The 23,424-nt window shown below is 37.6% G+C and overlaps 1 pseudogene; it reads right to left on the reverse strand.

Annotated features, from left to right (window-relative positions):
• Positions 1-7,034: 7,034 nt before the first annotated feature.
• Positions 7,035-11,357, reverse strand: LOC118729601 (annotated as a pseudogene).
• Between the last annotated feature and the right edge of the window lie 12,067 nt (positions 11,358-23,424).

The following is a 23,424-nucleotide window of genomic DNA, read 5'->3' on the forward strand; positions in this document are numbered from 1 at the left end:
TGGGGAAAGATCCTGTGTTGTCGGGGAAGGATACAGACGAATCGGAATGGGTCTTTTCTTGCAGCTATGAAAGAGGCTGACACCTGCACACACAGGTACAACTTAAATTAGAACTTGTCAAAAGGTGATTTACTTTGGACGGAGCTCTGAACAACAAACAGCTCTTGAACTCACCTCCTGGCCTAAAAAGAATGCACCCTGTCACACTGTGCGGTAACATGGTGGAAGCTACAAATATCTTATTTTTAAAATCTCTAAGGATCCTCAGGTATGATACCAGTTAATGATGATGCCTCCCTTATTCTTAGGCTTGTACCCTTCAGACAATTTCGACATTACCTAAAAGTATAGGTCATTCTCACTGCCAGTGTTGGTCTGTGATAAAAGTATATCTCTCTGCCTTCACAAGTATAGAAGCAAAAAAATACTTTTAGTTAAAAAATTAAAATGTACAAGTAATCTTGCCCTAGTATTTAATTAAAACTAAATAGGTATGATTGTCATTTTCTTCCTCGAAATGATGTAATTTACTTTAATATTTCACGAGGTATGCCCTTTTCAATATATTAAAAGCTGCTAGAAATATTAGATATATGAAATCATTTTAATTGTCAATATACAAACCTACCTATCATAATTTGTTTTGTTATTGCATATATTATATTGGACTAGCTAGTCAAGTTAACTCCCAGGATATTGGAATATGGTAAAATTCTAAATTGGTATACATCATATACTAGTATAACAAATTTCCTCAAAACCAGTGCTTAGACTGTGTGTGTGTGTGTGTGTGTGTTTAAATTTGCACTGGAGAGTTTAAGTTACTGAAATAGTTTAGCAAAAATTTATGAAAGAAGTGGCAATTCGTACATTATTAAAGTTAAATGCCATTTAATTTTAAAATGCTAGAATGGAAGATTTTGAAAATGGAAATATGTGAAAAATTTACAAAACCAAAAACTTTTAATAGTGTGACTTAGATATGTTATATAATTGAAAACTCTTGTAATGTGTATATCCACCTATAGCACTTGTGTGTCCCAAATATATATCTTCTACTTTTACCAGTGCTATTTTCATTTGCAAATTTAAAATGACATCTATCTTAAATATATAAGTCTATACTGAAAGATCATTATACTATCTTTTGTCATTCCACTGGACATATTCAGGGTAGGGCAAAAATGGGTTTACAGTTTTGAGTACATGAGACAAAGATAATTCTTGTATTATTAGAGAGCCAGTGCACAAATTTGTGCACCAGTGGGGTCCCTCAGGCTGGCCTGTGAGATTGGGCTGAAACCAGCTCTCTGACATTCTCTGAGGGGTTCCAGATTCTGAGAGGGCACAAGCCAGGTTAAGGGACCTCACTGTGCACAATCAGGGCGGGAGAGGGATGCAGGAGGTTGGCCAGCCAGGGAGAGACCATGGGAGGGCGTGTCCAGCCTGTCTCACTCAGTCCTGATCAGCCAAACCCCAGCAGCAAGATAACCTATCAGTCACAGTGTCTACCCCCTGGTGGTCAGTGCACGTCATAGCCAGTGGTTGAGCAGCCCTAGCATATCATTAGCATATTACACTTTGATTGGTTGAATGGGTGACTGGACATTTAGCATATTAGGCTTTTACTTTGTAGGATTATATAGGGTTATTGTGTTATTTTCCATGAAAACAACTGGGGTTTAATTCAACATCAAAGACATTTAAAAGAGTTTATCAATTTAAACGAATTATACAGTACACTGTCAGCTCCTTGCAGGTAGTGTGGTACTGTGGAAAGTGCATAAGCTTTGAAATCACTCTCACTACTTATTACCCATGCAGTCTACTCAAGTTATTGAGCTCAGTCTCCTCATTCACTAACAGCAGTAAAATTTAATAAAACAATCTCAACCAGCAGCCAGTACACATTATATGTGTCCTTCTACCTTTAGTACACAGACACAATGTGTTGAATGACCTATAAATACATGGAAGACCAATTTAAAACCACGTGCCAGACTTTATAATTGCAGTTATATGTTTTCAATACTATCTCCAAACATAAAGTTTAGAAAAAGACAGCAGGTCTGTTTCCTTTTAGCATACAAAGCCTGTTTCCCTGCAAATGTACAATTAACTTAGCGTTTGTATTAACAATATTTTGAAATAAAAGATAGGTATATAATAATAGAAGTTACCTAAAATGTTCATTTTAAGTCTTTATATTAAAAACATACTGTATATTTTGTGTGGTGAATATTAATTTTGTATACATGTTTGCTTTAATAGATGCATATCCATACTTTCAAAGGTCAGTTCTTCAAAATAAGAAGCCCATGAATCTGAGCTTCAAAAGACAATATTATATAGTTGAGAATACATGCTCCATATTTACTAAGACCTGGATTTGAATTCCAGCTCCACCATCCACTTACCTGTGTGGACTCTGGGCCAAAGGACTACTCTTCAAAGTCTTAGTTTACCCATCCCAAAGTAGAAATTAACAGGATTATGAGATGAAAGAATCTAATACATTTAAGGTAATTAATGTAGTAGCAATTGTCAATAAATAAATGTTTTCCTTCTTTGACTGTTGGAAAAGGCAACATTGTAGTTATTTTTGTGTTTTCAATACCTACCATGCCTGGCATGTAATTTATATTTAATAAACGTGTTCAAAAATTAATGAATGAGAACAGCAATTCTCCAGGCTGAATATTCCTATTTCCTTCATGTGTTATCTAAAAAGCAGGTTTCTCACTGTCCTCTAAACTTAATCTGAACAGAGTACTTCAAATTCTAGTTAAGTTCAGACCAGTAAAAAAAAAAAAAAAAGAGGGAAACTTTCATCCTTTGTAATTATAGCCCCTCTTAAGGTAATCCAAATCAAATCAGTTTGGTTTGCTTTGCTTAGGGTCATGGTTTTTCAACAATATCATAGCAATGATTTATGTTTGGCATATAGTAGGTTCTCAAAAAATTTGGTCCCTTTCCCCTCTTATATAAAGTTTTTTGTCATCAGAAACACCACATATTTTGTTCTGTTGCTAATGTTTTATTTTGTTTCTAAACATGCTGCTCTGAAGCAGCAGCATATCTGCAATATTGGTTTTACATATAGATTTTGAGATATAAAGTACAGAAATGTGCATATATACTTAAATCTAATTTACTTTTCAGATTTTCCATTTTAAATTTTTGGCATCCCCACTTAGTCAACATGATTGGTTGACTGTCATATATAAGCACCATAGAGAAATATCACATTAAAAAAAAAAAAAAAGAACACTGAGTAAGAAAACAGAACACTGAGTAAGAAATATTTTTGCCTTAATTAAATCCTTAATTCAGAAGACACCTCAGTAACTTCCAGTGCACCAAAGTCATGATCATCATCATTGTATAGTACTGAAGAAAAAATTTATTTGTATTATGTACAAACAATAATTTCCAGTAATTTGTGCAAAAAAAATCTTGTTTAAGCCATTTTCTTTTTCTTTCTGTACAGTAAGAAATAGGAAAAACATTAGTACAACTTTTAAAAATATTTTGTTTATTTTAATGAACCTGGTACAGATAATGTTCATTTAAAAATTATATCCCAGGCCAAAAGGTACAAATAAAATAAAAAAGATCTGTGTGTTATTGTACACACTACTGCATGGATAACCTTATTAACTGATAATTAAATTTAGAACTTTTCTAGGATCTTCTGACAAGATTTTTCTTTACTCTTAAAATGCTTTCTCTTCAGCGAAGCCATCTTTGGAATTATCATAGTCTTTACTCTCACTTTACCGATCATCTTGACTCCAACTTGATATTCCTTTTCTTTTGATCCAGACCTTTATATTTTAAAAGTGGCTTCAATTTGAGGAAAGCTTATTTTTCCACAGTTCAGTTTTCTAAAAAAAACTTGCTTCTCCCACTGAAAATGATAATCTAGGGGTGAAGCAATCACATACTAGAACTTCCAGGCCAGTTAGAAATTCATTGTGCAGACTTGCATTATTAGTCCACCTTATTTATCACAAGCCTGAAAATTCAGTCTTGGAAATGGTGGTCTCCCTTTTCATGTAATATTTCAAAAGGAGAGGGCAATATGAAGGGGGCTGAAGTTTGATCACCAAAAATCAGTACAATGGAGAGGAACGAAGATGGCGACCGTGCACAACAATTAAAAAAAAAAAAAAAAAAAAAAAAAACTATAACACAAAGAAGAAATTCTCATCATTTGCAGCAACCTGGATGGAATTGGAGAGCATCATGCTGAGTGAAATAAGCCAATCAATGAAGGAGAAACACCACATGACCTCAATCATTGGTGGATGATAAAGATCATTATAAACTGATGAACCAAGAAACAGATATAGAGAAAGTAAAGCAACAGGCAGACTGTCAAATAACAGTGGGGAGGGGAGGAAGATCTGGAGGAGATAATAGATCAACCGAAGGACTAGTATACATGCATATAAGTACAACCAATGGGCACAAAACTCTGGGGAGGGAGGGAGGGGGGCAAAAAAAATTAATAAAATATGTAAAAATAAATAAAAAATAAAATAAAAATAAATAAACTATAAAAAAAAACCTATAACACAAACGTCTATCTCCCAAAAACCGAGAGAAAGCTGGTTTGAGAGGAAGCCCTAGAACTAGACTGAAAGAGAGGAGAATCCAGGGCACAAGTGCCGAAAAACGGAGGTAGGGGGGCGCAGAGGCTATATGGGCTGGCAGTGGATCCAGGCTGGCTGAGGGCAGTGCTTTCTTCAACTGGAAGAGAGACAAGCACCCAATCTCTCTGAAATCCAGTTTCTGGGGAGAGGCTAGATTGTCTGCCATCGGGTCGGAAAGTGAGGCTGGCTTGCTTGCAGAGCTGAGATTGTTTGCTGTGCTGTGGTGTGAGACATGGGGAGACATGGGGATGCAGGGACACTATCAGAGAGGTGGCGGACAGGCAGCAATTGTTGTTGGCCACGCCCCAGCCTAGTGACATCCTGAGACTCTGCCCCGCAAAACCTACAAATACACACAAGCTCCAAGCAGAGGCTTTTGCATATGAATGGCACTCTCTGTTGCGATTTAGCAAAATTGCAACCTGGGGCAAACAGATCCAAGGAGGACAGGACTGTGGTTCGCACTGTAGCTCCCGCAACTGTACTGGCCTCAGACAGTAGTTGAACTGCACCTCATTGAGACCCAGAAACCAGAGTTTTAGTGTTTCAATCCCTCACACCTGTAAAGGACACATTCAGGAGGCGGTCTCAGTAAGCACCAAAGCCCCACTAAGACAAGGCATGTCTCCAGCACAGCAGTTCTTCCTTTATAGACACAGCAGGTCCTCACAGACAATTGGCTTGGAGGCCAGTTCCTCCCCGTGTACCAACAGCAATCAAGGCTTAATTACACCAAGACTTTGCAATAAGCCCACAAAGGGATATAGCAAAAGCGACCACTTCAGGTGATTGGGGAAGCTGAGCTACTGGCCCCTGTAGGTCACTGATCACACAAAGCCACTTCATCAATACAGGGAGGCAGCCAAAATGAGAACACACAAAAGCATTACACAAATGGGGGAGAGAGGAGAGTAAACTACTGGATGACACACAGTTCTGAATCACATAAGATCACTCAAGACTCTTCTAAAAACCTTTGAGAAACTTGATGAGACCTCCAAGATGCTTAGTGAGACCTTCAAGGACCTTAATAAGAATACAAAAAAAAAAAAAAAAAAAAAAAGGAAAAAGACCAGCCAGAAATTAAGCATACAAAGTCTGAAATAAAGAATATACAGAAACTCAACTATAGATTAACATACCCTAAGAATCAAACCAAAAATCTGGAATATAAGAATGCAAAAATCACCCAATCAGAGAGGCAAAAAGAAAGAAGAATCCAAAAGTGTGAGGCTAGTGTAAGGAGCCTCTGGGGCAGCTTAAAGCATACCAAAATCCAGATTCTTGGGGTGCCAGAAAAGAGCGAGCAGGATATTGAAGGCTTAATGAAAGAAATAATGACAGAGCCGAAACCAGTTTGGCTCAGTGGATAGAGCATTGGCCTATGGACTGAAGGGTCCCAGGTTCGATTCCAGTCAAGGGCATGTACCTTGGTTGCAGGCATATTCCAGTGGGGGGTATGCAAGAGGCAGCTGATCAATGTTTCTCTCTCATCGATGTTTCTAACACTCTATCCTTCTCTCTTCCTCTCTGTGAAATATCAATAAAATATATATTTAAAAAAAAAAGAAATAATGATAGAAAACTTTCCCTACCTGGTGAAAGAAATAGACCTACAAGTTCAGGAAGCGCACAGGACCCCAAACAAGAGGAATCCAAAGAGGGCCACTCCAAGACACATCATAATTAAAATGCCAAGAGCAAAAGACAAAGAGAAAATCTTACAAGCAGCAAGAGAAAAACAACTAGTTACCTACAAGGGAGTACCCATACAACTGTCAGTTGATTTCTCAACAGAAACTATGCAGGCCAGAAGGGAATGTCAAGAAATATTCAAAATGATGAACAACCAAGATTACTCTACCCAGCAAAGCTATCATTCAGAATTGAAGGTCAGATAAAGAGCTTCACAGAAAGAAAAAGTTAAAGGAGTTCATCAACACCAATCCAGGATTACATGAAATGTTGAAGGGCATTCTTTAAGAAGAGGAAGAAGAAAAAGGTAAAGGTAAAAAAGTATGAACAACAAAAAAGCATCAAATACATACCTACCAACAAGCGAAACTAAAAATCAAGAGAATAAAAAAAATCTGAAGAACAAAATGGACTGGTGAATATAATAGAATCAGGGGCATAGAAAAGGATTGGACTAACAATTCACAGGGGGAAAGGGGTCTGAGGTGTGCAGGAAGAGATTGGACAAAAATCTTACACCTATGGATGAAGACAGTGGCAGGGGTAAGGGCATGGGGTGGGGTTAAGAATCAGGTGGAGGGGCGCTATGGGGAGGAGTGAGAGGAACACCTGAAATAATCTGAACAGTAAAGATTTATTTTAAAAATTCAGCACAATGGGCACTAAAATTCACATTACCAGATGTTAAAGAGATTGGGGAGGGGGGCAGTTCAAAATTCTATTTTGAACACCACATTACAAAAGAACTTTTTTAAAAAATAAAAAAGGACTGAGGGAAAATAAAAAGAATTACCCATTTAATGACCTTGTTTATTCCTGATAAACTTCAATCACATCTTCCTTTATTCTCAGTTTTTAAGAGTGTGGTTATCAGCTATTCTCTGACCTTCAAAGAGAAACCTGAGTGAATCCATTGGAACTCTGTCTGTGGCAGTATGATTCTTTGAGTTTCTTGAGGTGTATTTTCACTTTCAAGTGAACCTCACTGCTATCCTGTCCTTCCTTCTTATCCCCCAAGTCTTTAGTTGAAGGTTTTGCCTCAGTGATGATGGTAAAACTAAACTGTGCTTCAGAATCACCTCAAGGACCTGTTAAGACTCTAATTTCCTTTTTAATTTTAAACTGTTAATAATTTCATGCAAAAAAAGACCTTATTCCTCTATGCAAATTTGAAAACATTCCTTCTGTCTTCATTCAAATATTCAATGAACAGGATAAAAACAGCTTTGTAGTCACTAAAAACATTCGGATAGAAATCAATTCACATTTTTCAAACTGTGAGTCCCAACCCATTAGTGAGTCATGAAATAGACTTAGTGGGTTACAAACAGCAGTTTTGTAAATGAAATAGAATAGAAAAACATAGAGTGGAAAATATCAAAGTGCACCTATTATTGTAAATAAACATACACATAAACAAACATACATTTGAACATTTATGCTTACCAGATGATGTAAAATGTATTTCTTACTGCAAATCATAGTCAAAAAGTGTGCCAAAACTGGTTTGGCTCAGTGGTAGAGCTTCGGTCTGCAGACTGAAAGGTCCCGGGTTCGATTCCGGTCAAGGGCATGTAAGTTGGCTGCGGGCACATCCCCGGTGGGGGATGTGCAGGAAGTGGCTGGTGGATGTTTCTCTCTCATCGATGTTTCTGGCTCTCTATCCTCTCTCCCTTCCTCTCTGTAAAAAAATCAATAAAATATTTTTTTTAAAAATCATAGTCAAAAAGTTTGAAAACCACTAATTTAACTTGTTTATGAGCATCTATTTGGTATAATCCTTCAAATGTTAAATATTTACCATCTTATGCTAACAACTATCTTTTCTAATTGAATGTCATAAGGGACCTTAACAACTATACTTGGTTGGAGTCTGGATATATTCTATGTATCTGAGCAAAATTAATGTAAAAATAGAGAGAGATGCGAATCATGACCTTTTACAAATAATTATATTACAAATAAAATAGCGTGTTTAATCTGATGACATGATTTACTGCTTCCGTTTTCTAATGAATGATAAGTTTCCTAATCTCACCTAGAAGTAATACTAAATTATATACTATGGGTTTTTGAGAATATATCTTCTCATCCCTTTTATTTTTTAATCTTTTGTCATTTCTACTTCTCTGATTCCTCAAAGACCACTGAAAATTGTTTAGTAATCTAGTTTTCAAATTCTTTCAGGATCAATAGATAGAATTTGTCCTGTTTTGGGGACTTGAAATCAATTAGACTAGCTTGGTACATATTTACAATTTCTTTACCAAACTCAAACTTCAGTTTCCTCCAACTACTATAACTTCTACCTTTTTCTCTCCACCACTCTCTCTCCTAAACATAGAACACTGGCACAAAATACCCCTGTCAATGGTGCTAAATTATTAAAGCATTGGTCTGTGTACCAAAGGGCCACTGGCTCGATTCCCCAACAAGGGCACATGCCTGGGTAACAGGTTTGATCCCCAGCCTGATCAGTCTGCATGTAGGAGGCAACCAATCAATGTATCTCTCTCACATTCCTCTCTCTCTCTCTCTCTCTCTCTCTCTCTCTCTCTCTCTCTCTCTCTCTCTCTCTCTCTCTCTCTCTCTCTCCTTCTCTCTCCCTCTCTCTCTCCTTCTCTCTCTCCCTCTCTCTCCCTCCCTTCCACTCTCTAAAAATCAATGGAAAAAATCTTCTATAAGGATTAGCAAAAACAAACAAACCAAAATATCACTTATAGAAAATATAAATTCAATATACAATAATAAATTAGATCAAGTTTTGGAATGCCTAAAATGTTGATGTTTACCAAGAAATATTTGAGTGCCCACTGTGTGTCAGAAAGTAGACAGATTAAAATAGATGATTTAAAATTTTCTATTTAGAAAAATATTACATTTACAAATAGAAAGATAACCACCAAATTAATGTATTAAAAATATCAAATGAAATAAGTATTATTTCATTTTAAAAGAATTAGATACTGTATAAGACCTCTAATTCACATGTGTACTTTCAATTATCCACAAAAAATATACATATAAATGCACTATATGCATGTACATACTTATCATACCTCTGCCCTTCTTAGTAATACATCCAGCATTTATCTCATTCTCTTCATTATCATTGTCATCCAGTGAGCAGATACTGGTCACGTCATGCCTGGTTAACTCTCCTCACTCGATCTTATATAGTCCATCCTGTACTTGGGTAATTTTCCTATAAAGCCCACATTGATGAATAGATTTTTGGTTCAGATTTATCAATCACAATAGCTTTTACATGCATACATGTCACCTGCTAAAAAATCACTAGTAATTCTCTTTGTTTTCTTTGTTTAACAAATGAAACCAAGAGTCCTTATCTTGTCATTAAAAGCTCTCCATACTTTACATTAGCTTACTTAGCTAGTTTTACCTTATTCTATTCCTGACACAAAGTCTATACCAATGGCTCCCAATCTTTTTGATGTGCATAACTCCTTTTATCATTAAAAATAATATTCTCAGACTCCTAGACTCCTACCTGCGATATTCTTTTAATGCCCATTAATTGAGAAAATATTAATACAATATTGAAAAGCTATTTTCAATTTGAAAATGCCTCTTCATATTTATTTACTTTTTAAAAAGTACAACTTTTACATATATTTCAGACACACACACACACACACACACACACACACACACATATATTGTGGGTTGAATTGTATTCCCCCAAAAGATATGTAAAGTCCTGCTCATGGTATCTTGTGGCGCTTTTTTTGGAAATAAGGCCTTTATAGATATAATCAAGTTCAAATGAGGTTATACTGGAATTAGGTGGCCCCTAAATCAAATATGATTGGTGATTTGTAATGAGAGGAAAAGAGGTATACAGACAAACATGCACACAAAGTGAAGATGATAGAAAGACAGACACACAGAGAAGAATGCCATGTGAAGAAATGCAAAGCTTGATGTTCTACAGCTGTGAGCCGAGGAATACTGATAATTGCTGACAACCACCAGCAACCAGGAAAAGCATGGCCCTATTGATACCCTCATGTTGGACTTTTCAACTCCAGAACTGTGAGTTAATAAATTTCTGTTGTTATAGCAGCCCTAGAAAGCTAATATGCTTAAGTGTGTTTAATATTTTTTCTGACCACAAAAAATGCCTGATGTAGAATCACAAAAGTACAGTGACTTCATTAGCCATGCCTATATAAAGAAACCGCCATGAAAAAAAAAAAAAAAACTAAATTGACTGCATTCATAGAGCTTCCAGAAATTCTTTCCACAATCAGAAATACTGATATCAGGAGATCCAATGCCTTATAGGTGGAAGCTACACTCACCTCCTTTCAGACCAAACTAGAATTATAACTGTAAGATAATTAATTTGAATAACAAACTGAAGACTATCTGGGCATAAGTCTTATAACCAAGAATTTACAGAAGAAGCTACATGAAGACTGGTAGGAAGCGCAGTGATGCAAAACAGGCTGGCTGAGGTTCTAGAGTTATAACTCAGCCTAGAGCACCAGAGCTAGGAAGAGATACCCACATAATATCTGGCTGTGAAAATCAGCAAGGATTACCTAGCTGGTATGGCTCTGTAGTTGAGAATCAACACAAGAACCAGGAGGTCGTGATTCAATTCCTTGTTAGGGCACATGCCTGAGTTGTGGGCTCAATTCCCAGTAGGGGACTTGCAGGAGGCAGCCGATCAATGTTTCTTTCTCATCTTTGTTTCTATCTTTTCTTTTCTCTCTAAAATCAAAAATATTTTTAAATCAGGGATTTTATTCGGGGAAAGACAAGAATCGCCTAGAAATTCAGGTACCCTTTTAAAGGCCCAGCACACAAAACTAGTTTGTATCCATTCACCCTACGCTCCAACAGAGGAAGGCAGCTCAGAGCAGACTAAAGCTGTAGGAGGCAAGCCTCAGTTGTATGAATCTGGACAAAGAGCTGAGGGACAGCTGGCAGTCTCCCTGTACTCAGTTCATCTGTCACATTGCCCACAGATCCCATCTTCCTTGAGCACTTCCCTCCATATGGCATCAGCCTGGGGGAATGCAATAGCCTCATATTCCCAACTCCTTGTCTCCTAGCCCTGTGGAGCTTGTGCCTTAGAGAGGAATCAGCTGCTCAGACCTTGGTATGTAGATGTCTGGGCAGACTCAGAGTGTCAGAGCCTCAGTTGTGTGGCTCTGGAGAGGGGACCATTTGACCCACCTCCCTGCTATCCTGACCTGAACCATCCTCCCACAAGAGATCCACTAGCCTCACCCCACTAGTTTTGAGCTCTCCAGGAGGGCCAGGCTAAATGCAGGACATACTGAGTTGTGTGGCTCTAGATAAGGCATTTCTTCTCTCACACATGTGACTGACTGGTACAGAGCCCACCCTTCCCAAGGCAAAATCTTGGTCTCTTAGGGGCCTGATAAACACTGCTGACCTCCCCCTGACAGCTCCCTGAGACCCCACTCCAAGACAAAGGTCTGTGGGCATGTGGCAGATAGTATACCTTTTGTTCAGGGTCGCCTCAGATCCAGCACTGGAACAGAGTTTGAATATGTATCAGTCAGGCAAACAACATTCACACTTACTTTGTGACTCACTGAAAACCTACTTCACACAATTTGAGTATGTCCAAAAGATTTTAAGTTGGCTGAGTCTAACTTAAGTGGCAATGACAGGCAGACACAAACAGATGTGGATTTCAGAGTGCCTTAGGTCTTTTGCTGACCTCCCTCTGAACTTTGTGTTGGTAGAAGTGAGGCTTTGTGTGTAATTTGATGCATTCCACACACACACACACACACACACACACACACACACACACAAAGCAGAGACAGCCACAAACTATAAATCCCTTTGTAGCTTCAAATAGGTTTCCCAGAACCAGGCACAGGCAGTATCTGAAGTTGACCTACACCAGAATCCCTTCCAAGAGGCTCCAGAACCAATACACACAGTGACAAGCTTCAAACAACATCAGAGTAAGATCCAGTTTGCTCCACAAGTGGCACATCCAGAGGGAGATCTCTGAAGACACCACACCCTATTGAGGCAGATTCCAATTTGTGTGGTCAACACCCACACAACAGCTTGTACAGTTTGGTCTGAATAGGTCCTCACAGTCAGATTGAGGGTTGACCTTATGCACAGATGGGCCAAGAGCAGTCAAGACTCACCTATGATGGGAGAGCTCACATAATGCACAAAATGCACATTCCTGGAGCACCCAACTCATATGATCAAGGAAGCTATGCCCTGAGTCCCATAGGATACCTACTACATAAAGCCAACCTAATAAGACTGGGAGACATAGTAGATATGCCTAATACACAAAACAGCCAAAATGTGGAGACAAAGAAACATGCCCCAAATTAAAGAACAAGAAATCTTTAGAAAAAGAACTAAACAAAATGGAGGCAAGCAATCTACCTGATATAGGTTATAAGAGCTTAGTGAGAACTTCAACAGCAAGAAAAATGACATAGAAACCATAAAAATGAACCAGCCAAAAATAAAGAATATATTATCTAAAATGAAGACAATACCAACAAGAATAAATAATAGGTTAGATGAAGCAGAGGATCAAGTCAGTGATTTGGAAGACAAAGTAGCATAAAACACCCAATCAGAACATCAAAATAATAATAATAATAATAATAATAATAATAACAATAATAATCCTAATTAAAGAATGCAAATTAACCATTACTCTGCTACACCCACAAGCCAAGTCCATAAGCCATGTCCACAAGACAATCAGGAGTGGTTATGCAAATTAACCCAACCAACATGGCTGCAGCCATGGAGAGAGCAGGAGGGAGACTTGGATTTCCCCAGCAATGGAGGAAGCCAAGCTTTCTGCGCACCCTGGCTGGCTCAGGCCTCCGCTTAAGGCTACAAAGTTTCAATTATAGAAGATAAATCCCAAGAAAAATTGCAGCAGCCATTGAGCTGGAGAGATCAGGCTAGGGTTGCCCCCAGCGATGGAGGAAGCTAAGCTTTCCACTACCCTGGCCAGCCTAGGCCTCCACTCCAGGTTACAAAGTTTCAATTATAGAAGATACATAAACCTCAACAGAAATGGCTGCCTCCACAGAGAGGGCAGAAGGCTTGGCTCTGCTCTAGGCTATAAAGTTTCAATTGTAGAAGATAAATATATAAATATATCCCAGACACCAGGGCCTCCACTTGGGTCTCTGGGGGGCATGGCCAGCCTGAAAACCATTACAGGCCCCTCACCCAGGCCACCCCACACTCCACGGGAACTCCTACCTTAATCTGGGACACCCTTCAGGGCAAACCAGCCAGACCCCACCCACGCACCAGGCCTCTATCCTATCTAATAAAAGAGTAATATGCAGATTGACCATCACTCCAATACACAAGATCAAGATAGCTGCCCCTATCTGGTCAAAGATCCTGGTCCCATGTGGACACAAGATGGCCAGCAGGGGAGGGCAGTTGAGAGGGACCAGGCCTACAAGGGAGGGCAGTTGTAGGCAATCAGTCAAGCAGGGGAGGGCAGCTAGGGTTGACCAGGCTGGCAGAGGAGGGAAGTTGGGGGCAAACAGGCTGACAGGGGAGCAGTTAGACATCAATCAGACTGGCGGGGAAGGATTAGGGGGTAATCAGGCTGGCAGGCAGAAGCGATTAGGGGCAATCAAAGAGGCAGGCAAGGGAGCAGTTGGGAGCCAGCAGTCCTGGATTCTGAGTAAGGTCCCAGATTGGAGAGGGTGCAGGCTGGGCTGAGGAACCACCTTCCCCCCACTCCCAACCAGGTGAATTTTGTATACTGGGCCTCTAGTAATAATAATAATTTTTAAAAATGAAATTAGCTTAAGAGACCTCTTGGACAACATGAAATGTAATAACATTGGCATCAGAAAGAGAAGAGATAGAGCAAGAGATTGAGAACTTATTTGAAGAAATGACTGAAAACTTTACAAACACTAGGGAAGGAAAAGGACACAGAAGTCCAGGAAGTGCAGAGTCCCAAACAAGATAAATCCAAAGAGGTCCTCATCAAGACACATCTTAATTAAAATGGCAAAGTTTAAAGATTAAAAAAATGAATCTTAAAAGCATCAAAAGACAAGTAGTTGCTTACCTATAAGGAAATTCCCGTAAGACCTTCACCTGATTTCTGAACAGAAACATTTCAGGCCAGAAGGGATTGGCATGAAATATTTAAAGTGCTGAAAAGCAAGGACCTTCAACCAAGACTATTTTACCTAGCAAGACTATTGTTTAAAATTGAAGGAGAAATAAAGTGCTTCCCAAATAAGAAAATGTCAAAGGATAACAATACCACCAAAGGAGTTATACGAGACGTGTTAAAGAGTCTTCTTTAAGAAGAAAAAAAATAAATAAATAAAAGAAGAAAAAGGGAACATGTGCCCTAGCTGGTTTGGCTTAGTGGATAGAGCATTAGCCTCCGGACTGAAGAGTCCTAGGTTTGATTCCAAGGGCATGTACCTTGGTTGTGGGCTTGATTCCCAGTGCAGGGCATGAAGGAGGCAGAAAATCAATGATTCTTTCTCGTCATTGATGTTTCTGTCTCTCTCTACCTCTCCCTTTCTCTCCAAAATCAATAAAAATATATTTTTTTTAAAGAAAAAAGGAACATAGCTACAAAGAGTAAAAGGGCCTACATGCCTATCAATAATCATTTTAAATACAAATGGCTTAAATGCTCTCTAATCAAAAGACAGGGAAGATAAGAAAATAAGACCCAAATATATCCTATTTAAAATAGACCTGCCTCACAATGAAAGACACACATAAACTAAAAGTAAAGGGATGACAAAGATATTTCATGCAAGTATAAATGAATTGCAACACTTATATTAGTCAAATAGGCTTTAAAACAAAGGCTATAATAGAGGCAAAGAAGGACATTATATCATGATAAAGGTATCAACCTAACAAGAGGATATAACTCTTTTAAACCTCTATCCACCCAACATGGGAACACCTAAATACATAAAGTAAATCTTGATGGACATAAAGGGAGAGATTGACAGTAATCCAGTCATAATTGGGGATTTTAATATTCCATTAAAATCATTGGATAAATCTTCCAGAGATAAAATTAATAAGGAAACAGTGCCTTTAAAAGAGACACTAAACCAGATGGATTTAATTTATATGTTCACATTATTTCACCCAAAGCAGCAAAATATATATTATTTTCAACTGGACATGGAACATTTTCTAGGATACAAAACAAGTCTCAGTCATTTAAAAAGACTGAGACACAGCTGGGAGCTCCAGAACACTGGTCCCCAATTGATGCAAACACACTGATTCAAAGGAGCTCTTCACTCCACCAAAAAAGGCCAGATTTTGCCTGGGATAAGGTGAAGTCCCACTTTGTGGGAGCTGAAGGATCGGGGAAGTCTGTGCCTAGAAAAATCCGTGGCTGTTGGGGCTGGTGTGATCTGTGAATGTGGAAGGGGGTCCTCAGATCTGCTAACTGAAGGGATTTCTAAAAAGCAACCCATTTTGAACTGACATGGAGGGACAGCCTAAGAATTTCAAAGGTATGCAGGCTGCTTAGACTTGTGCACGGACACATTGTTCGCACACTTGGACTTTTTCATCTTCAAATCCTTGTTTATAATTACTAAGTCCAATTCATAGGATCACCCAGTTGGGGACACCCTAAGAGACTGTATGGGGAAGCTGTTTTTCTGGAACCTGGGGATCTGAATGGGGAGTGACCATCAGAGAGCCAGCTCTAAGGCAGCCCACTTCCACAAACTGGTATTGAGTGCCACAGGGATAGAAGGATCTAAATACAGGATAGAGAGGCCAAATAGATCCAGAAGTCAATCCAGAAAAACTGCCACTCAGGGGCTAAATCACAAATTGACTCTTGTGTAATAAAAAAATAAAGGAATATAAAAAATTAAGACACCACCTGCTTAAAAATCAGGACTAGCTTAGAACACTGAGGACCAGTGGAATGCAGGGAACTGCAATACTGTATGGACTGGAAAAACAGGCATGTCAAACAGAATAATAGAGGAAGTGAATGACCTTCACTACTGCACATATTATTTTTTTATTTTTAATTTTTATTCATTTTTATTTTTTATTTTCATTTTTCCAACTTTTAATTAAGACACTATTTTTTTTCTTTTTTCCTCACTAGATTTTACCTTTTTAATTATTACATTTTTATTTTTAATCAGTATTATTACTACTATTATTTTACCTCTTTTTTAAGCGTCATTTTATTTTCTCTTTATTTTACTTTGGTATTAGTTTTCTACATTCTATTTTCATCTTTTCTTTACCATCATTTTACTCTATCTCAACTCTACCTTTATGCCATCACTCTCATCCTAAACTTTCCCCTGTTGGTGTCCTCTTTATCTTAACCCTTTCCTGCTTTAGATTTTCCCTATTTTTTCTGTATACCTCCTGCTAAAATTTCACCCTACATATATAGCTAATTTTCAATACCCGGCCACAACTCCATACACAACACTCTCTTTGCTGTCTTAACTATCAAAAAAATTGTTTGTCTCTCTGTCCTTTTGTTGTTGTTTGCTCGAATGTTGATTATATCAAATTTTTATGGTTTTTCCTGATTGTTTTGCTTATTCTTTTTTGTTTGTTTGTTTTTGTTTGCTTTGTTTTTCACCTCTGTTTTCCATTGCCTCACTTGATATTAGTTGGTATTGTACTTTGTGTTAATCTCTAGGTACTTGTTGCTGGCATTTGCTGGGATTAGTGGATGTCCTATTGTAGTTTTCTTCTCATACATATAGTTTGTTCTCCTTTTTTTCTGATAGTCTCATTCTTGTCTCTCTTACTTTTTTTTTCCTTTTCCCAATTTCATTTTGACATTCCTTTTTTTCTTTCTTTTTACTCTTCTTCTTTCTCTACTATTCCCTATTTTGTATTTATCTGGTGATCACCTTTATTGGAGGTTATTAATATTATGAATACCTTTCTGTTTAGTGCCTTGTGTGTTGTACCTGGTTGCATTGTATTTTGTGACTTTAAATCAATGCATGAGAAAGAGAACTACATAACCAGACATCCGGAGAAGAGACACCATGGGGAGACAAAGAAAGGGCCTGCATATGAAAGAAAATCAGGCATCACCAGAAAAGGAAGTAAATTAATAAGAGGCAAGCAACCAATCAGAGAAAGAAATCAGAGAAATAATCATACTGTGCCTAAAAAGAATGAAAGAAACATTCGAAAATATGAGTAAGAACAAAAGGAAATAAAGAAGAACTAAGAAGAAATGAAAAAATGACATCACTGCTGTAAAGAACTCAATAGGAAGCATCAAGAGTAGACTAGAAGAAGCAGATGATTGCATCAGTGAGCTAGAAGACAAGATGGGAAAAAATACCCAAGTAGAGAAGATTCTAGAAAAAAAAAAATTAAAAAGCAGGAGGAGAGCCTAAGGGAATTTTGGGACAACATGAAACAAAACAACATCCACATATAATAATAAGGGATCCAGAAGGAAAGGAAACAGAGCAAGGAATAGAAAACCTGTTTAGAGAAATAATGACAGGCAACTTTCCTGCTATAGGGAAGAAAAACCACACAAATCCAAGAATCTCGAAGTACCAAACAAAATGAACCACAAAAGACTGACTCCAAGGCACATTATAATTAAATTGGCAAAAACCAATGATAAAGTAAGAATCTTAAAAGCGGCCAGAGAGAGACAGAATGTTACAAACAAAGGAACCCCCATTAGACTAGCAACTGATTTCTCAACAGAAACTCATCAGGCCAGAAGGGAATGGAATGCAATATGCAAAGTCATGCAAAGGAAGCACCTGAATCCAATACCATACCCAGCAAAGCTATCAATCAAAATTGAAGGTGAATCAGGAGCTTCACAGACAAAAAGGGACTAAGGGAATTTATCACCACTAAAGGAGCAATGGAAGAAATGATAAAGGGTCTGTTGTAAAAATAAAAAAGGAACAGGAAGTAAAGAAGGAACACAGGGGTATAAAATAAAAATGGCGACAAACAAGTACCTCTCAATAATAACTTTTTTTTAATTAAATTATTATCTGTGTACATATTTTAACATTTCCCCCCCCCCTCCCATACACACCCTCCCTCCCCAGAGTTTTGTGTCCATTGGTTGAACTTATATGCATGTATACAAGTCCTTCGGTTGATCTCTTATCTCCCCCAGATCTCCCTACTCTCCCCACTGTAATTTTACAGTCTGCTTATTGCTTTACTGTCTTTATATCTGACTTTTGGTTTGTCAGTTTATAATGTTCTTTAATATCCATAAATGAGTGAGGCCATGTGGTATTTCTCTTTCATTGACTGGCTTATTTCACTCAGCATAATGTTCTCTAGTTCTATCCAGGTTGCTGCAAATGATGAGAATTCCTTTTTTATGGCAGCATAGTATTCCATTGTGTAGATGTACCATAGCTTTTGGATCCAATCATCTGCTGACGGGCACCTAGGCTGATTCCAGATTTTAGCTATTATAGATTGTGCTGCTATGAACATAGGGGTGCATATATTCTTTCTGATTGGTGTTTCTAGTTTCTTGGGATATATTCCTAGGAGTGGGATTACTGGGTCAAATGGGAGTTCCATTTTCAGTTTTTTGAGGAAACTCCACACTGTTCTCCACAGTGGTAGCACCAGTCTGCATTCCCACCAGCAGTGCACGAGGGTTCCTTTTTCTCCACAACCTCGCCAACACTTGTTGTTTGTTGATTTCTTGATGTTGGCCATTCTGACAGGTGTGAAATGGTACCGCATTGTTGTTTTGATTTGCATCTCTAGGTTAATTAGTGACTTTGAGCATGTTTTCATGTGCCTTTTGGCCTTCCTTCTGTCTTCTTTAGAAAATATTCTATTTAGGTCCATTGCCCATTTTTTAATTAGATCATTCATCTTCCCTTTATTGAGTTGTATAAGCTGTTTGTACATGTTGGAGATTAAACCTTTATCAGTGGTAACATTTGCAGATATGTTCTCCCACACAGTGGGCTTTCTTGTTGTTTTGTTGATGGTTTCTTTTGCTGTAAAAAAGCTTTTTATTTTGATGTAGTCCCATTTGTTTATTTTCTCTTTAGCTTCCATTGCCCTAGGGGCAGTATCAGTGAAGAAGTTCTTTTGGCGTATGTCTGAGATTTTGTTGCCTGTGGATGCTTCTAGTATTTTTATGGTTTCCCGTCTGATGTTTAAGTCCTGTATCCATTTTGAGTTTTTTTGTGTGTATGGTGTAAGTTAGTGTTATAGTTTCATTCTTTTGCATGTATCTGTCCAATTTTCCCAACACCATTTATTGAAGAAACTATCTTGACTCCATTGTATATTTGTGCCTCCTTTGTCAAATATTAATTGAGCATAATGATTTGGGTTGATATCTGGGTTCTCGATTCGATTCCATTGATCTATATGTCTGTTCTTGTGCCAGTACCACGCTGTTTTGAGAACAGTGGCTTTGTAATACAGTTTGAAGTCTGGTATTGAGATCCCTCCTACTTTACTCTTCTTTCTCAGGATTGCTGTGGCTTTTTGGGGTCTTTTATTGTTCCAAATGAACTTTTGGAGAGTTCTTTCTAGGTCAGTGAAATATGCCATTGGTATTTTAATGGGGAGTGCATTGAACCTATAGATTGCTTTAGGAACTATGGACATTTTGATGATGTTGATTCTACCAATCCATGAACATGGTATGTTCTTTCATCTGTTTACATCTTCCTCTATCTCTTTTTTCACTGTCGTGTAGTAATCCTACTTGATCATGGTGTATGATCTTTGTGATGTTCTGCTTGAGCCGATTTGCTAGAATTTTGTTGAGGATTTTGGCATCTATGTTCATGAGGGATATTGGCCTGTCATTCTCTTTCATTGAGTTGTTTTTATCTGGTTTTGGTATTAAGGTGATGCTGGCTTCATAGAAGGAGTTTGGAAGTGTTCCTTCCTCTTGAATTTTTTGGAAAAATCTGAGGAGGATAGGTTTTAGTTCTTCCTTGAATGTTTGGTAAAACTCTCCTGTGAAGCCATCTGGCCCTGGGCTTTTGTTTGCTGGAAGCTTTTTGATGACTGTTTCAATTTCTTTCCAAGTCACTGCTCTATTGAGATTTTTAGATTCTTCCTGATTGAGTTTTGGAAGTTTGTATTTTTCTAGGAATATGTCCATTTCCTCCAGGTTGTTCAGTTTGTTGGAATAGAGTTGTTCATAGTATTTTGTAACAATCCTTTGTATTTTGGCGGGGTCTGTTGTTATTTCACCTCTTTCTTTTCTGATTTTGTTTATTTGGGTACTCTCTCTTTGTTTCTTGGTTAGCCTGGCTAGAGGTTCATCTATCTTGCTTATTCTTTCAAAGAACCAGCTCTTGGTTTTGTTGATCTTATGTATTGTTTCTTTGGTCTCTATGTAGTTTATCTCCGCTCTGATTTTTTGTTATCTCCTTCCTTCTGCTTACACTGGGCTTTTCTTGTTGCTCTTTTCCTAACACTTTGAGTTATAGAGTTAGATCATTTGTTACCATTTTTTCTAGTTTTTTGCAATAGGCTTGTAGGGATATGAACTTCCCTCTCAAAACTGCTTTTTCTGTATCCCATAGATTTTGGATAGTTGTGTTTTCATTGTCATTTGTTTCCAGGATGTTTTTAATTTTTTTCCTTGATTTCTTTGGTAACCCAGTCCTTGTTTAATAGCATGCTGTTTAGTCTCCATGTGTTTGATTTCTTTGGATTTTTTTCATTGTAGTTAATTTTCAGTTTTATGCCATTATGATCTGAGATGCTTGATATGATTTCTATCTTCTTGAATTTGAAGAGACTTTGCCTATGTCCCAAAATGTGGTCTATCTTTGAGAATGTCCTATGTGCGCTTGAGAAGAATGTATATTCTGTGGCTTTGGGGTGGAATGTTCTGAAGATATCGATTAATTCCATCTGGTCTAGCGAGTCATTTAGGATTGATATTTCTTGGCTGATTTTTTTGTTTAGATGATTTGTCAAAGGGTGACAGTGGAGTATTAAAGTCTCCTACTATGATTGTATTGCTATTAATCTCAACCTTAATGTCCTCTAGCAGTTTTTTTTTTTGTTTTTTTGTGTTTTTTTTTTTTTATGTATTGGGGTGCTCCCATATTGGGTGCATATATTTTTACCAGGGTTATTTCTTATTGTTGGATTGTTCCCTTTAGTATTATGAAGTGGCCTTCATTATCTCTTGTTATGTCCTTCACTCTGAGATCTAATTTGTCAGATATAAGTATTGCTACCCCAATTTTTGTTTTTTTTTCATTTCCATTCGCCTGGAAAAACTTTTTCCATCCCTTCAACCTCAGTCTGTGTGCATATTTTTTTCTGAGGTGGGTTTCTTGTAGACAACAGATATATGGGCCTTGTTTTCTTATCCAATCTGACACCCTATGTCTTTTGATTGGAGCATTTAGTCCATTTACATTTAAAGTTATTATTGATAGATACTTAATAGATGCCATTTTTATTCTATACCCCTGTGTTCCTTCTTTGCTTTCTATTTCTGTAATTTTACAGTAGACCCTTTAGCATTTCTTGCATTGCTGGTTTGGTGGAGATAAATTCCCTTAGTTGTTTTTGTCTGTGAAGCTCGTGATTTCACCTTCACTTTTGACTGATAGCCTTGCTGGGTACAGTATTCTTGGATTCAGACCCTTCCTTTGCATGTCTTTGTATATTTCCTCCCATTCCCTTCTGGCCTGATGAGTTTCTGTGGAGAAATCAGTTGCTAGTCTGATGAGGTTCCTTTATATGTAACTCTCTCTCTCTCTGGCTGCTTTAAAAAAAAATTTTTTTTGTCGTTGGTGTTTGTCAACTTAATTATAATGTGCCTAGGGGTCGGTTTTCTGGGGTTCATTCTGCCTGGGACTCTTTGAGCATCTTGGATTTGTGTGAGTTTTTTCTTCTCTATCTCAGGAAAGATTTGTCATTATTTCTTGAAATATGTTTTCCATGTCTTCCTCAATTCCCTTTCCTTCTGGAACCCCTATTATTCTAATAGTTTTGTTTTGTATTGTCCCAAAGTTCCCTTAGACTTTCCTCCTGTTTTTAAATTTTTTTTTTTTCCAGAAGCTGTTCTAATTGGGTATTTTTTTTCCATCTTGTCTTCTAGCTCGCTGATGCAGTCCTCTGCTTCTTCTAATGTACTCTTGATGCTTTCTATTGAGTTCATTACAGTAGCGATGTCATTTTTCATTTCTTCTTGGTTCTTCTTCATTTCCTGTTGGTTCTTACTCATATTGTCAAATTTGTCTTCCATTCTTTTTAGCCATCTTATGATCATTACTCTGAATTCTTGCTCTGGTAGGTTGCTTGCCTCTAACTCGTTTACTTCCTTTTCTGGTGAAGCCTGCTTTTCTTTCATATTCAGGCTGTTTTTTGGTCTCCCCATGATCTAGGATGTCTGGTTGTGTAGTTCTCTCTCTCCTGCTTTGATTTAAAGGCACAAAATGCAACACATCCAGGTACAACACACAAGGCACTGAATAGAAATGTGTTTCGATATTAATAACCACCAATAAAGGTGACTAGAACCCATGTAACAAAAACATTCAATCAAACAAAAAGCATAGGCAAATCAATCTTATAAAAAAAAGCATACAACTTCAATATAGTTAACATTCAACATACAACTTCAAAGAGTTAGAGAGAAAGACTGTTTTTGTTTTGTTTTGTTTTGTTTTGTTTTGTTTTTAGGACAACTGTGAGGGAGGTGTGAATGGGTTTGGAGCAGGTAGTTGAAAATTAGATATATACAAGAAAGGTGAAATTTTAGGAGTGGGTAGACAGAAGGAATGGGGAAAATCTAGAGCAGGAAAGGGTTATGATAAATGGGGTACCAAAGGAAAAGATCGGAAAGAGGGTGAAGGCATAAAAGTAGGGTTGAGATAGAATAAAGCGTTGGAGAAGGAAAGATAGATAAAGACTGTAGAACAGTAATCCTGAAATAAAAAAAAAATATATATGTAATATAAAATGACATAAAAATAATAAAAATAAACAAAAGAAAATAAGATGAAAAAGGTAAATTAGTAGTAGTAATAATGTTGATTACATATAC

Source organism: Pipistrellus kuhlii, unplaced genomic scaffold (genome assembly GCF_014108245.1).
Source record: "Pipistrellus kuhlii isolate mPipKuh1 unplaced genomic scaffold, mPipKuh1.p scaffold_m20_p_3, whole genome shotgun sequence".
NCBI classification, from domain to species: Eukaryota; Metazoa; Chordata; class Mammalia; order Chiroptera; family Vespertilionidae; genus Pipistrellus; species Pipistrellus kuhlii.